General features: G+C 34.3%; 1 protein-coding gene across 3 annotated transcripts in view; it reads left to right on the top strand.

The window, feature by feature from the left end:
* Positions 1–15,405, top strand: part of LOC137249860 (zinc finger protein 568-like) — a 169,072-nt gene that overhangs the window by 119,356 nt on the left and 34,311 nt on the right. The gene's annotated exons all lie outside the window — the stretch shown is intronic.

The following is a 15,405-nucleotide window of genomic DNA, read 5'->3' as shown; positions in this document are numbered from 1 at the left end:
AAATCATACAAACAGACAAAATTGGTTAATTCGTTGTAGTTCTATAAATAGAACGAAAACAGCAACAGAAACCAAAGTTTCTTTGAAAACCGCCGTACCAAGCATAGCTTTAACACATAATTGCATACGAAGTATGCAATGTGTAAAAGATTAAAATATGCCAAAAGAAGGCAATTGGGAAGAACTTTACAACAGGCATGACGTAGCTGAATGCGTTTACAACCATTTCAACTATCGTAGGAGTGCGAGTTCGACTCCCACTCCCGGGAGAAAAGGCTTTGAAGAGATTTACAAGGTATAATCGAAACAGCTGTCGTCTTGTCCGTCCTGATGTCACGTTGTTTAAATTTTTCCCAAATTATTAAATAAATTATAAAATTAAAAAATTGCTTCAAATAAATGTTTTCATACATTTGAAAAAGCAATATGGGCAATCCCCGATTATTAAAATCATACAAACAGACAAAATTGGTTAATTCGTTGTAGTTCTATAAATAGAACGAAAACAGCAACAGAAACCAAAGTTTCTTTGAAAACCGCCGTACCAAGCATAGCTTTAACACATAATTGCATACGAAGTATGCAATGTGTAAAAGATTAAAATATGCAAAAAGAAGGTAATTGGGAAGAACTTTACAACAGGCATGACGTAGCTGAATGCGTTTACAACCATTTCAACTATCGTAGGAGTGCGAGTTCGACTCCCACTCCCGGGAGAAAAGGCTTTGAAGAGATTTGCAAGGTATAATCGAAACAGCTGTCGTCTTGTCCGTCCTGATGTCACGTTGTTTAAATTTTTCCCAAATTATTAAATAAATTATAAAATTAAAAAATTGCTTCAAATAAATGTTTTCATACATTTGAAAAAGCAATATGGGCAATCCCCGATTATTAAAATCATACAAACAGACAAAATTGGTTAATTCGTTGTAGTTCTATAAATAGAACGAAAACAGCAACAGAAACCAAAGTTTCTTTGAAAACCGCCGTACCAAGCATAGCTTTAACACATAATTGCATACGAAGTATGCAATGTGTAAAAGATTAAAATATGCAAAAAGAAGGCAATTGGGAAGAACTTTACAACAGGCATGACGTAGCTGAATGCGTTTACAACCATTTCAACTATCGTAGGAGTGCGAGTTCGACTCCCACTCCCGGGAGAAAAGGCTTTGAAGAGATTTACAAGGTATAATCGAAACAGCTGTCGTCTTGTCCGTCCTGATGTCACGTTGTTTCAATTTTTCCCAAATTATTAAATAAATTATAAAATTAAAAAATTGCTTCAAATAAATGTTTTCATACATTTGAAAAAGCAATATGGGCAATCCCCGATTATTAAAATCATACAAACAGACAAAATTGGTTAATTCGTTGTAGTTCTATAAATAGAACGAAAACAGCAACAGAAACCAAAGTTTCTTTGAAAACCGCCGTACCAAGCATACTTTTAACACATAATTGCATACGAAGTATGCAATGTGTAAAAGATTAAAATATGCAAAAAGAAGGCAATTGGGAAGAACTTTACAACAGGCATGACGTAGCTGAATGCGTTTACAACCATTTCAACTATCGTAGGAGTGCGAGTTCGACTCCCACTCCCGGGAGAAAAGGCTTTGAAGAGATTTACAAGGTATAATCGAAACAGCTGTCGTCTTGTCCGTCCTGATGTCACGTTGTTTAAATTTTTCCCAAATTATTAAATAAATTATAAAATTAAAAAATTGCTTCAAATAAATGTTTTCATACATTTGAAAAAGCAATATGGGCAATCCCCGATTATTAAAATCATACAAACAGACAAAATTGGTTAATTCGTTGTAGTTCTATAAATAGAACGAAAACAGCAACAGAAACCAAAGTTTCTTTGAAAACCGCCGTACCAAGCATAGCTTTAACACATAATTGCATACGAAGTATGCAATGTGTAAAAGATTAAAATATGCAAAAAGAAGGCAATTGGGAAGAACTTTACAACAGGCATGACGTAGCTGAATGCGTTTACAACCATTTCAACTATCGTAGGAGTGCGAGTTCGACTCCCACTCCCGGGAGAAAAGGCTTTGAAGAGATTTACAAGGTATAATCGAAACAGCTGTCGTCTTGTCCGTCCTGAAGTCACGTTGTTTAAATTTTTCCCAAATTATTAAATAAATTATAAAATTAAAAAATTGCTTCAAATAAATGTTTCCATACATTTGAAAAAGCAATATGGGCAATCCCCGATTATTAAAATCATACAAACAGACAAAATTGGTTAATTCGTTGTAGTTCTATAAATAGAACGAAAACAGCAACAGAAACCAAAGTTTCTTTGAAAACCGCCGTACCAAGCATAGCTTTAACACATAATTGCATACGAAGTATGCAATGTGTAAAAGATTAAAATATGCAAAAAGAAGGCAATTGGGAAGAACTTTACAACAGGCATGACGTAGCTGAATGCGTTTACAACCATTTCAACAATCGTAGGAGTGCGAGTTCGACTCCCACTCCCGGGAGAAAAGGCTTTGAAGAGATTTACAAGGTATAATCGAAACAGCTGTCGTCTTGTCCGTCCTGATGTCACGTTGTTTAAATTTTTCCCAAATTATTAAATAAATTATAAAATTAAAAAATTGCTTCAAATAAATGTTTTCATACATTTGAAAAAGCAATATGGGCAATCCCCGATTATTAAAATCATACAAACAGACAAAATTGGTTAATTCGTTGTAGTTCTATAAATAGAACGAAAACAGCAACAGAAACCAAAGTTTCTTTGAAAACCGCCGTACCAAGCATAGCTTTAACACATAATTGCATACGAAGTATGCAATGTGTAAAAGATTAAAATATGCAAAAAGAAGGCAATTGGGAAGAACTTTACAACAGGCATGACGTAGCTGAATGCGTTTACAACCATTTCAACTATCGTAGGAGTGCGAGTTCGACTCCCACTCCCGGGAGAAAAGGCTTTGAAGAGATTTACAAGGTATAATCGAAACAGCTGTCGTCTTGTCCGTCCTGATGTCACGTTGTTTAAATTTTTCCCAAATTATTAAATAAATTATAAAATTAAAAAATTGCTTCAAATAAATGTTTTCATACATTTGAAAAAAGCAATATGGGCAATCCCGGATTATTAAAATCATACAAACAGACAAAATTGGTTAATTCGTTGTAGTTCTATAAATAGAACGAAAACAGCAACAGAAACCAAAGTTTCTTTGAAAACCGCCGTACCAAGCATAGCTTTAACACATAATTGCATACGAAGTATGCAATGTGTAAAAGATTAAAATATGCCAAAAGAAGGCAATTGGGAAGAACTACAACAGGCATGACGTAGCTGAATGCGTTTACAACCATTTCAACTATCGTAGGAGTGCGAGTTCGACTCCCACTCCCGGGAGAAAAGGCTTTGAAGAGATTTACAAGGTATAATCGAAACAGCTGTCGTCTTGTCCGTCCTGATGTCACGTTGTTTAAATTTTTCCCAAATTATTAAATAAATTATAAAATTAAAAAATTGCTTCAAATAAATGTTTTCATACATTTGAAAAAGCAATATGGGCAATCCCCGATTATTAAAATCATACAAACAGACAAAATTGGTTAATTCGTTGTAGTTCTATAAATAGAACGAAAACAGCAACAGAAACCAAAGTTTCTTTGAAAACCGCCGTACCAAGCATAGCTTTAACACATAATTGCATACGAAGTATGCAATGTGTAAAAGATTAAAATATGCAAAAAGAAGGCAATTGGGAAGAACTTTACAACAGGCATGACGTAGCAGAATGCGTTTACAACCATTTCAACTATCGTAGGAGTGCGAGTTCGACTCCCACTCCCGGGAGAAAAGGCTTTGAAGAGATTTACAAGGTATAATCGAAACAGCTGTCGTCTTGTCCGTCATGATGTCACGTTGTTTAAATTTTTCCCAAATTATTAAATAAATTATAAAATTAAAAAATTGCTTCAAATAAATGTTTTCATACATTTGAAAAAGCAATATGGGCAATCCCCGATTATTAAAATCATACAAACAGACAAAATTGGTTAATTCGTTGTAGTTCTATAAATAGAACGAAAACAGCAACAGAAACCAAAGTTTCATTGAAAACCGCCGTACCAAGCATAGCTTTAACACATAATTGCATACGAAGTATGCAATGTGTAAAAGATTAAAATATGCAAAAAGAAGGCAATTGGGAAGAACTTTACAACAGGCATGACGTAGCTGAATGCGTTTACAACCATTTCAACTATCGTAGGAGTGCGAGTTCGACTCCCACTCCCGGGAGAAAAGGCTTTGAAGAGATTTACAAGGTATAATCGAAACAGCTGTCGTCTTGTCCGTCCTGATGTCACGTTGTTTAAATTTTTCCCAAATTATTAAATAAATTATAAAATTAAAAAATTGTTTCAAATAAATGTTTTCATACATTTGAAAAAGCAATATGGGCCATCCCCGATTATTAAAATCATACAAACAGACAAAATTGGTTAATTCGTTGTAGTTCTATAAATAGAACGAAAACAGCAACAGAAACCAAAGTTTCATTGAAAACCGCCGTACCAAGCATAGCTTTAACACATAATTGCATACGAAGTATGCAATGTGTAGAAGATTAAAATATGCAAAAAGAAGGCAATTGGGAAGAACTTTACAACAGGCATGACGTAGCTGAATGCGTTTACAACCATCTCAACAATCGTAGGAGTGCGAGTTCGACTCCCACTCCCGGGAGAAAAGGCTTTGAAGAGATTTACAAGGTATAATCGAAACAGCTGTCGTCTTGTCCGTCATGATGTCACGTTGTTTAAATTTTTCCCAAATTATTAAATAAATTATAAAATTAAAAAATTGCTTCAAATAAATGTTTTCATACATTTGAAAAAGCAATATGGGCCATCCCCGATTATTAAAATCATACAAACAGACAAAATTGGTTAATTCGTTGTAGTTCTATAAATAGAACGAAAACAGCAACAGAAACCAAAGTTTCATTGAAAACCGCCGTACCAAGCATAGCTTTAACACATAATTGCATACGAAGTATGCAATGTGTAAAAGATTAAAATATGCAAAAAGAAGGCAATTGGGAAGAACTTTACAACAGGCATGACGTAGCTGAATGCGTTTACAACCATTTCAGCTATCGTAGGAGTGCGAGTTCGACTCCCACTCCCGGGAGAAAAGGCTTTGAAGAGATTTACAAGGTATAATCGAAACAGCTGTCGTCTTGTCCGTCCTGATGTCACGTTGTTTAAATTTTTCCCAAATTATTAAATAAATTATAAAATTAAAAAATTGCTTCAAATAAATGTTTTCATACATTTGAAAAAGCAATATGGGCAATCCCCGATTATTAAAATCATACAAACAGACAAAATTGGTTAATTCGTTGTAGTTCTATAAATAGAACGAAAACAGCAACAGAAACCAAAGTTTCTTTGAAAACCGCCGTACCAAGCATAGCTTTAACACATAATTGCATACGAAGTATGCAATGTGTAAAAGATTAAAATATGCAAAAAGAAGGCAATTGGGAAGAACTTTACAACAGGCATGACGTAGCTGAATGCGTTTACAACCATTTCAACTATCGTAGGAGTGCGAGTTCGACTCCCACTCCCGGGAGAAAAGGCTTTGAAGAGATTTACAAGGTATAATCGAAACAGCTGTCGTCTTGTCCGTCCTGAAGTCACGTTGTTTAAATTTTTCCCAAATTATTAAATAAATTATAAAATTAAAAAATTGCTTCAAATAAATGTTTCCATACATTTGAAAAAGCAATATGGGCAATCCCCGATTATTAAAATCATACAAACAGACAAAATTGGTTAATTCGTTGTAGTTCTATAAATAGAACGAAAACAGCAACAGAAAACAAAGTTTCTTTGAAAACCGCCATACCAAGCATAGCTTTAACACATAATTGCATACGAAGTATGCAATGTGTAAAAGATTAAAATATGCAAAAAGAAGGCAATTGGGAAGAACTTTACAACAGGCATGACGTAGCTGAATGCGTTTACAACCATTTCAACAATCGTAGGAGTGCGAGTTCGACTCCCACTCCCGGGAGAAAAGGCTTTGAAGAGATTTACAAGGTATAATCGAAACAGCTGTCGTCTTGTCCGTCCTGATGTCACGTTGTTTAAATTTTTCCCAAATTATTAAATAAATTATAAAATTAAAAAATTGCTTCAAATAAATGTTTTCATACATTTGAAAAAGCAATATGGGCAATCCCCGATTATTAAAATCATACAAACAGACAAAATTGGTTAATTCGTTGTAGTTCTATAAATAGAACGAAAACAGCAACAGAAACCAAAGTTTCTTTGAAAACCGCCGTACCAAGCATAGCTTTAACACATAATTGCATACGAAGTATGCAATGTGTAAAAGATTAAAATATGCAAAAAGAAGGCAATTGGGAAGAACTTTACAACAGGCATGACGTAGCTGAATGCGTTTACAACCATTTCAACTATCGTAGGAGTGCGAGTTCGACTCCCACTCCCGGGAGAAAAGGCTTTGAAGAGATTTACAAGGTATAATCGAAACAGCTGTCGTCTTGTCCGTCCTGATGTCACGTTGTTTAAATTTTTCCCAAATTATTAAATAAATTATAAAATTAAAAAATTGCTTCAAATAAATGTTTTCATACATTTGAAAAAGCAATATGGGCAATCCCGGATTATTAAAATCATACAAACAGACAAAATTGGTTAATTCGTTGTAGTTCTATAAATAGAACGAAAACAGCAACAGAAACCAAAGTTTCTTTGAAAACCGCCGTACCAAGCATAGCTTTAACACATAATTGCATACGAAGTATGCAATGTGTAAAAGATTAAAATATGCCAAAAGAAGGCAATTGGGAAGAACTACAACAGGCATGACGTAGCTGAATGCGTTTACAACCATTTCAACTATCGTAGGAGTGCGAGTTCGACTCCCACTCCCGGGAGAAAAGGCTTTGAAGAGATTTACAAGGTATAATCGAAACAGCTGTCGTCTTGTCCGTCCTGATGTCACGTTGTTTAAATTTTTCCCAAATTATTAAATAAATTATAAAATTAAAAAATTGCTTCAAATAAATGTTTTCATACATTTGAAAAAGCAATATGGGCAATCCCCGATTATTAAAATCATACAAACAGACAAAATTGGTTAATTCGTTGTAGTTCTATAAATAGAACGAAAACAGCAACAGAAACCAAAGTTTCTTTGAAAACCGCCGTACCAAGCATAGCTTTAACACATAATTGCATACGAAGTATGCAATGTGTAAAAGATTAAAATATGCAAAAAGAAGGCAATTGGGAAGAACTTTACAACAGGCATGACGTAGCAGAATGCGTTTACAACCATTTCAACTATCGTAGGAGTGCGAGTTCGACTCCCACTCCCGGGAGAAAAGGCTTTGAAGAGATTTACAAGGTATAATCGAAACAGCTGTCGTCTTGTCCGTCATGATGTCACGTTGTTTAAATTTTTCCCAAATTATTAAATAAATTATAAAATTAAAAAATTGCTTCAAATAAATGTTTTCATACATTTGAAAAAGCAATATGGGCCATCCCCGATTATTAAAATCATACAAACAGACAAAATTGGTTAATTCGTTGTAGTTCTATAAATAGAACGAAAACAGCAACAGAAACCAAAGTTTTATTGAAAACCGCCGTACCAAGCATAGCTTTAACACATAATTGCATACGAAGTATGCAATGTGTAAAAGATTAAAATATGCAAAAAGAAGGCAATTGGGAAGAACTTTACAACAGGCATGACGTAGCTGAATGCGTTTACAACCATTTCAACTATCGTAGGAGTGCGAGTTCGACTCCCACTCCCGGGAGAAAAGGCTTTGAAGAGATTTACAAGGTATAATCGAAACAGCTGTCGTCTTGTCCGTCCTGATGTCACGTTGTTTAAATTTTTCCCAAATTATTAAATAAATTATAAAATTAAAAAATTGCTTCAAATAAATGTTTTCATACATTTGAAAAAGCAATATGGGCAATCGCCGATTATTAAAATCATACAAACAGACAAAATTGGTTAATTCGTTGTAGTTCTATAAATAGAACGAAAACAGCAACAGAAACCAAAGTTTCTTTGAAAACCGCCGTACCAAGCATAGCTTTAACACATAATTGCATACGAAGTATGCAATGTGTAAAAGATTAAAATATGCAAAAAGAAGGCAATTGGGAAGAACTTTACAACAGGCATGACGTAGCTGAATGCGTTTACAACCATTTCAACTATCGTAGGAGTGCGAGTTCGACTCCCACTCCCGGGAGAAAAGGCTTTGAAGAGATTTACAAGGTATAATCGAAACAGCTGTCGTCTTGTCCGTCCTGATGTCACGTTGTTTAAAGTTTTCCCAAATTATTAAATAAATTATAAAATTAAAAAATTGCTTCAAATAAATGTTTTCATACATTTGAAAAAGCAATATGGGCAATCCCGGATTATTAAAATCATACAAACAGACAAAATTGGTTAATTCGTTGTAGTTCTATAAATAGAACGAAAACAGCAACAGAAACCAAAGTTTCTTTGAAAACCGCCGTACCAAGCATAGCTTTAACACATAATTGCATACGAAGTATGCAATGTGTAAAAGATTAAAATATGCCAAAAGAAGGCAATTGGGAAGAACTACAACAGGCATGACGTAGCTGAATGCGTTTACAACCATTTCAACTATCGTAGGAGTGCGAGTTCGACTCCCACTCCCGGGAGAAAAGGCTTTGAAGAGATTTACAAGGTATAATCGAAACAGCTGTCGTCTTGTCCGTCCTGATGTCACGTTGTTTAAATTTTTCCCAAATTATTAAATAAATTATAAAATTAAAAAATTGCTTCAAATAAATGTTTTCATACATTTGAAAAAGCAATATGGGCAATCCCCGATTATTAAAATCATACAAACAGACAAAATTGGTTAATTCGTTGTAGTTCTATAAATAGAACGAAAACAGCAACAGAAACCAAAGTTTCTTTGAAAACCGCCGTACCAAGCATAGCTTTAACACATAATTGCATACGAAGTATGCAATGTGTAAAAGATTAAAATATGCAAAAAGAAGGCAATTGGGAAGAACTTTACAACAGGCATGACGTAGCAGAATGCGTTTACAACCATTTCAACTATCGTAGGAGTGCGAGTTCGACTCCCACTCCCGGGAGAAAAGGCTTTGAAGAGATTTACAAGGTATAATCGAAACAGCTGTCGTCTTGTCCGTCATGATGTCACGTTGTTTAAATTTTTCCCAAATTATTAAATAAATTATAAAATTAAAAAATTGCTTCAAATAAATGTTTTCATACATTTGAAAAAGCAATATGGGCCATCCCCGATTATTAAAATCATACAAACAGACAAAATTGGTTAATTCGTTGTAGTTCTATAAATAGAACGAAAACAGCAACAGAAACCAAAGTTTCATTGAAAACCGCCGTACCAAGCATAGCTTTAACACATAATTGCATACGAAGTATGCAATGTGTAAAAGATTAAAATATGCAAAAAGAAGGCAATTGGGAAGAACTTTACAACAGGCATGACGTAGCTGAATGCGTTTACAACCATTTCAACTATCGTAGGAGTGCGAGTTCGACTCCCACTCCCGGGAGAAAAGGCTTTGAAGAGATTTACAAGGTATAATCGAAACAGCTGTCGTCTTGTCCGTCCTGATGTCACGTTGTTTAAATTTTTCCCAAATTATTAAATAAATTATAAAATTAAAAAATTGCTTCAAATAAATGTTTTCATACATTTGAAAAAGCAATATGGGCAATCCCCGATTATTAAAATCATACAAACAGACAAAATTGGTTAATTCGTTGTAGTTCTATAAATAGAACGAAAACAGCAACAGAAACCAAAGTTTCTTTGAAAACCGCCGTACCAAGCATAGCTTTAACACATAATTGCATACGAAGTATGCAATGTGTAAAAGATTAAAATATGCAAAAAGAAGGCAATTGGGAAGAACTTTACAACAGGCATGACGTAGCTGAATGCGTTTACAACCATTTCAACTATCGTAGGAGTGCGAGTTCGACTCCCACTCCCGGGAGAAAAGGCTTTGAAGAGATTTACAAGGTATAATCGAAACAGCTGTCGTCTTGTCCGTCCTGATGTCACGTTGTTTAAAGTTTTCCCAAATTATTAAATAAATTATAAAATTAAAAAATTGCTTCAAATAAATGTTTTCATACATTTGAAAAAGCAATATGGGCAATCCCCGATTATTAAAATCATACAAACAGACAAAATTGGTTAATTCGTTGTAGTTCTATAAATAGAACGAAAACAGCAACAGAAACCAAAGTTTCTTTGAAAATCGCCGTACCAAGCATAGCTTTAACACATAATTGCATACGAAGTATGCAATGTGTAAAAGATTAAAATATGCAAAAAGAAGGCAATTGGGAAGAACTTTACAACAGGCATGACGTAGCTGAATGCGTTTACAACCATTTCAACTATCGTAGGAGTGCGAGTTCGACTCCCACTCCCGGGAGAAAAGGCTTTGAAGAGATTTACAAGGTATAATCGAAACAGCTGTCGTCTTGTCCGTCCTGATGTCACGTTGTTTAAATTTTTCCCAAATTATTAAATAAATTATAAAATTAAAAAATTGCTTCAAATAAATGTTTTCATACATTTGAAAAAGCAATATGGGCAATCCCCGATTATTAAAATCATACAAACAGACAAAATTGGTTAATTCGTTGTAGTTCTATAAATAGAACGAAAACAGCAACAGAAACCAAAGTTTCTTTGAAAACCGCCGTACCAAGCATAGGTTTAACACATAATTGCATACGAAGTATGCAATGTGTAAAAGATTAAAATATGCAAAAAGAAGGCAATTGGGAAGAACTACAACAGGCATGACGTAGCTGAATGCGTTTACAACCATTTCAACTATCGTAGGAGTGCGAGTTCGACTCCCACTCCCGGGAGAAAAGGCTTTGAAGAGATTTACAAGGTATAATCGAAACAGCTGTCGTCTTGTCCGTCCTGATGTCACGTTGTTTAAATTTTTCCCAAATTATTAAATAAATTATAAAATTAAAAAATTGCTTCAAATAAATGTTTTCATACATTTGAAAAAGCAATATGGGCAATCCCCGATTATTAAAATCATACAAACAGACAAAATTGGTTAATTCGTTGTAGTTCTATAAATAGAACGAAAACAGCAACAGAAACCAAAGTTTCTTTGAAAACCGCCGTACCAAGCATAGCTTTAACACATAATTGCATACGAAGTATGCAATGTGTAAAAGATTAAAATATGCAAAAAGAAGGCAATTGGGAAGAACTTTACAACAGGCATGACGTAGCTGAATGCGTTTACAACCATTTCAACTATCGTAGGAGTGCGAGTTCGACTCCCACTCCCGGGAGAAAAGGCTTTGAAGAGATTTACAAGGTATAATCGAAACAGCTGTCGTCTTGTCCGTCCTGATGTCACGTTGTTTAAATTTTTCCCAAATTATTAAATAAATTATAAAATTAAAAAATTGCTTCAAATAAATGTTTTCATACATTTGAAAAAGCAATATGGGCAATCCCCGATTATTAAAATCATACAAACAGACAAAATTGGTTAATTCGTTGTAGTTCTATAAATAGAACGAAAACAGCAACAGAAACCAAAGTTTCTTTGAAAACCGCCGTACCAAGCATAGCTTTAACACATAATTGCATACGAAGTATGCAATGTGTAAAAGATTAAAATATGCAAAAAGAAGGCAATTGGGAAGAACTTTACAACAGGCATGACGTAGCTGAATGCGTTTACAACCATTTCAACTATCGTAGGAGTGCGAGTTCGACTCCCACTCCCGGGAGAAAAGGCTTTGAAGAGATTTACAAGGTATAATCGAAACAGCTGTCGTCTTGTCCGTCCTGATGTCACGTTGTTTAAATTTTTCCCAAATTATTAAATAAATTATAAAATTAAAAAATTGCTTCAAATAAATGTTTTCATACATTTGAAAAAGCAATATGGGCAATCCCCGATTATTAAAATCATACAAACAGAGAAAATTGGTTAATTCGTTGTAGTTCTATAAATAGAACGAAAACAGCAACAGAAATCAAAGTTTCTTTGAAAACCGCCGTACCAAGCATAGCTTTAACACATAATTGCATACGAAGTATGCAATGTGTAAAAGATTAAAATATGCAAAAAGAAGGCAATTGGGAAGAACTTTACAACAGGCATGACGTAGCTGAATGCGTTTACAACCATTTCAACTATCGTAGGAGTGCGAGTTCGACTCCCACTCCCGGGAGAAAAGGCTTTGAAGAGATTTACAAGGTATAATCGAAACAGCTGTCGTCTTGTCCGTCCTGATGTCACGTTGTTTAAATTTTTCCCAAATTATTAAATAAATTATAAAATTAAAAAATTGCTTCAAATAAATGTTTTCATACATTTGAAAAAGCAATATGGGCAATCCCCGATTATTAAAATCATACAAACAGACAAAATTGGTTAATTCGTTGTAGTTCTATAAATAGAACGAAAACAGCAACAGAAACCAAAGTTTCTTTGAAAACCGCCGTACCAAGCATAGCTTTAACACATAATTGCATACGAAGTATGCAATGTGTAAAAGATTAAAATATGCAAAAAGAAGGCAATTGGGAAGAACTTTACAACAGGCATGACGTAGCTGAATGCGTTTACAACCATTTCAACTATCGTAGGAGTGCGAGTTCGACTCCCACTCCCGGGAGAAAAGGCTTTGAAGAGATTTACAAGGTATAATCGAAACAGCTGCCGTCTTGTCCGTCCTGATGTCACGTTGTTTAAATTTTTCCCAAATTATTAAATAAATTATAAAATTAAAAAATTGCTTCAAATAAATGTTTTCATACATTTGAAAAAGCAATATGGGCAATCCCCGATTATTAAAATCATACAAACAGACAAAATTGGTTAATTCGTTGTAGTTCTATAAATAGAACGAAAACAGCAACAGAAACCAAAGTTTCTTTGAAACCGCCGTACCAAGCATAGCTTTAACACATAATTGCATACGAAGTATGCAATGTGTAAAAGATTAAAATATGCAAAAAGAAGGCAATTGGGAAGAACTTTACAACAGGCATGACGTAGCTGAATGCGTTTACAACCATTTCAGCTATCGTAGGAGTGCGAGTTCGACTCCCACTCCCGGGAGAAAAGGCTTTGAAGAGATTTACAAGGTATAATCGAAACAGCTGTCGTCTTGTCCGTCCTGATGTCACGTTGTTTAAATTTTTCCCAAATTATTAAATAAATTATAAAATTAAAAAATTGCTTCAAATAAATGTTTTCATACATTTGAAAAAGCAATATGGGCAATCCCCGATTATTAAAATCATACAAACAGACAAAATTGGTTAATTCGTTGTAGTTCTATAAATAGAACGAAAACAGCAACAGAAACCAAAGTTTCTTTGAAAACCGCCGTACCAAGCATAGCTTTAACACATAATTGCATACGAAGTATGCAATGTGTAAAAGATTAAAATATGCAAAAAGAAGGCAATTGGGAAGAACTTTACAACAGGCATGACGTAGCTGAATGCGTTTACAACCATTTCAACTATCGTAGGAGTGCGAGTTCGACTCCCACTCCCGGTAGAAAAGGCTTTGAAGAGATTTACAAGGTATAATCGAAACAGCTGTCGTCTTGTCCGTCCTGATGTCACGTTGTTTAAGTTTTTCCCAAATTATTAAATAAATTATAAAACTAGTTTTAAATTGGGAATCTTGCAATCGATTTTTAATTAACTTCCTGGACATCTAGAGACTTGAAGCCTGAAATATAACTAGTTTAAAACTCGGTGACAGTGCAATGTTTGATCAAAAAAGTTGAGCTACGTAACGCACAAGTCGAACTATTTAGAAGATTAGGCCATACTTTATGGCTAGCCTCCTGAGTGTTGTAGGCGTTGTAGAATTCCACCTCGTTGAAAGTCCAACTCAATGCACGTCCTTGCATACTTTTAGGCGTACGCGACTTTCACCACGATTTTTTTAGACTTTCAGGCGTATGCGATTTTTACCGCGTATGCGAATTCACCGCGACTTAAATTACTAATCAAAGTTGCAATGCCGTTTTGTAGGCAGTACTAAAAATTTGAAAATAAAAAGATGATAAAAAAGTTTTAAGGACTACCTTTATATAAATGGACAAAAAAATAGAAGGCAATTTTTCCTTTAATACAGACATAGTCGGGTTGAATTTTGATTAAAAAACTTTAACAATAGCTCTTGTAAAAGAATTTTGGGATTTAAAATTATAAAGGAAGAGCGCTTGTTTAAATTTTAAATAATCAATTAGTTAATCCCAAGTACATGGCTTGCCTTAAATTGAAAGATTGCGCTCCACCTTTATAGTTTTAAATCCCAAAATTCTTTTACAAGAGCTATTGTTAAAGTTTTTTTAGTCAAAATTCAACAAGACTATGTCTGTATTAAAGGAAAAATTGCCTTCTATTTTTTGGTCCATTTATATAAAGATAGTCCTTAAAATTTTTTTATCATCTTTTTATTTATATTTTTGTTTAAGGAGCTCCATACCAAAACGTTATAATTACATTTGCAAAGTTTGTACAACGTCTTAGATCAAATTCGAAATTTTAATGAAAAATCTAAGTAAGTTAGACCAGTTTGCTATATTTCCACTCACTGCTTGACTATTAACGCATTTTTGCACTACCCCCAACACTGGATGCATAGACTGAGTTGAAAAAAATACAAGTTGGTCGAATTTCGACCACAGGCGATACTAGTTATTAGCCGTGTTTTTTTTTACACGCGTATACGTTTCGTTTGCGCGTGAAAAAAACGCCTATCCTCACTTAGATAATGCTTAGGAGACCCATCTAGCGGCTCTGGTTAAACAAATAGCTACAGCAACAGGGTGTACCGAAAAGTGGAGACACAACGCTCTGATGGCCATAGGATATAACATATAGCTGAATCAGTTGCGATGAATTGTGGACACACATAAAATACATAGAATTAGTGTAGAGGGTGAAACAAAGACACATATTTCAGTTACATCCGAGTATAATGCGTATTGAAATTTAAGCCCCCATTACTGATACTTAGCATATACTTGACTTGACTTGGCGTAAACTTGGCAACTTGCCACGATTATACTCCACTTGGCGCATAAAATCTGGCATCATAATCAGTGTTGAAATTTATTTTTAAATAAATGTCAATTTGTATGACAAAATGTCAAAATGAAATGGAAACAAACAAATGGCATCTCAAAATGTAAACGTCACTTAGAACTTACATAGAAAATCAAAATTCAACAGACTTCTAAGTCAAGTTAAGTGTTGCTAAGTTTTGAGTAATCAG

Source organism: Eurosta solidaginis, chromosome 4, assembly GCF_040869045.1.
Source record: "Eurosta solidaginis isolate ZX-2024a chromosome 4, ASM4086904v1, whole genome shotgun sequence".
NCBI lineage: Eukaryota > Metazoa > Arthropoda > Insecta > Diptera > Tephritidae > Eurosta > Eurosta solidaginis.
This window is presented reverse-complemented; position numbering and strand designations above follow the sequence as displayed.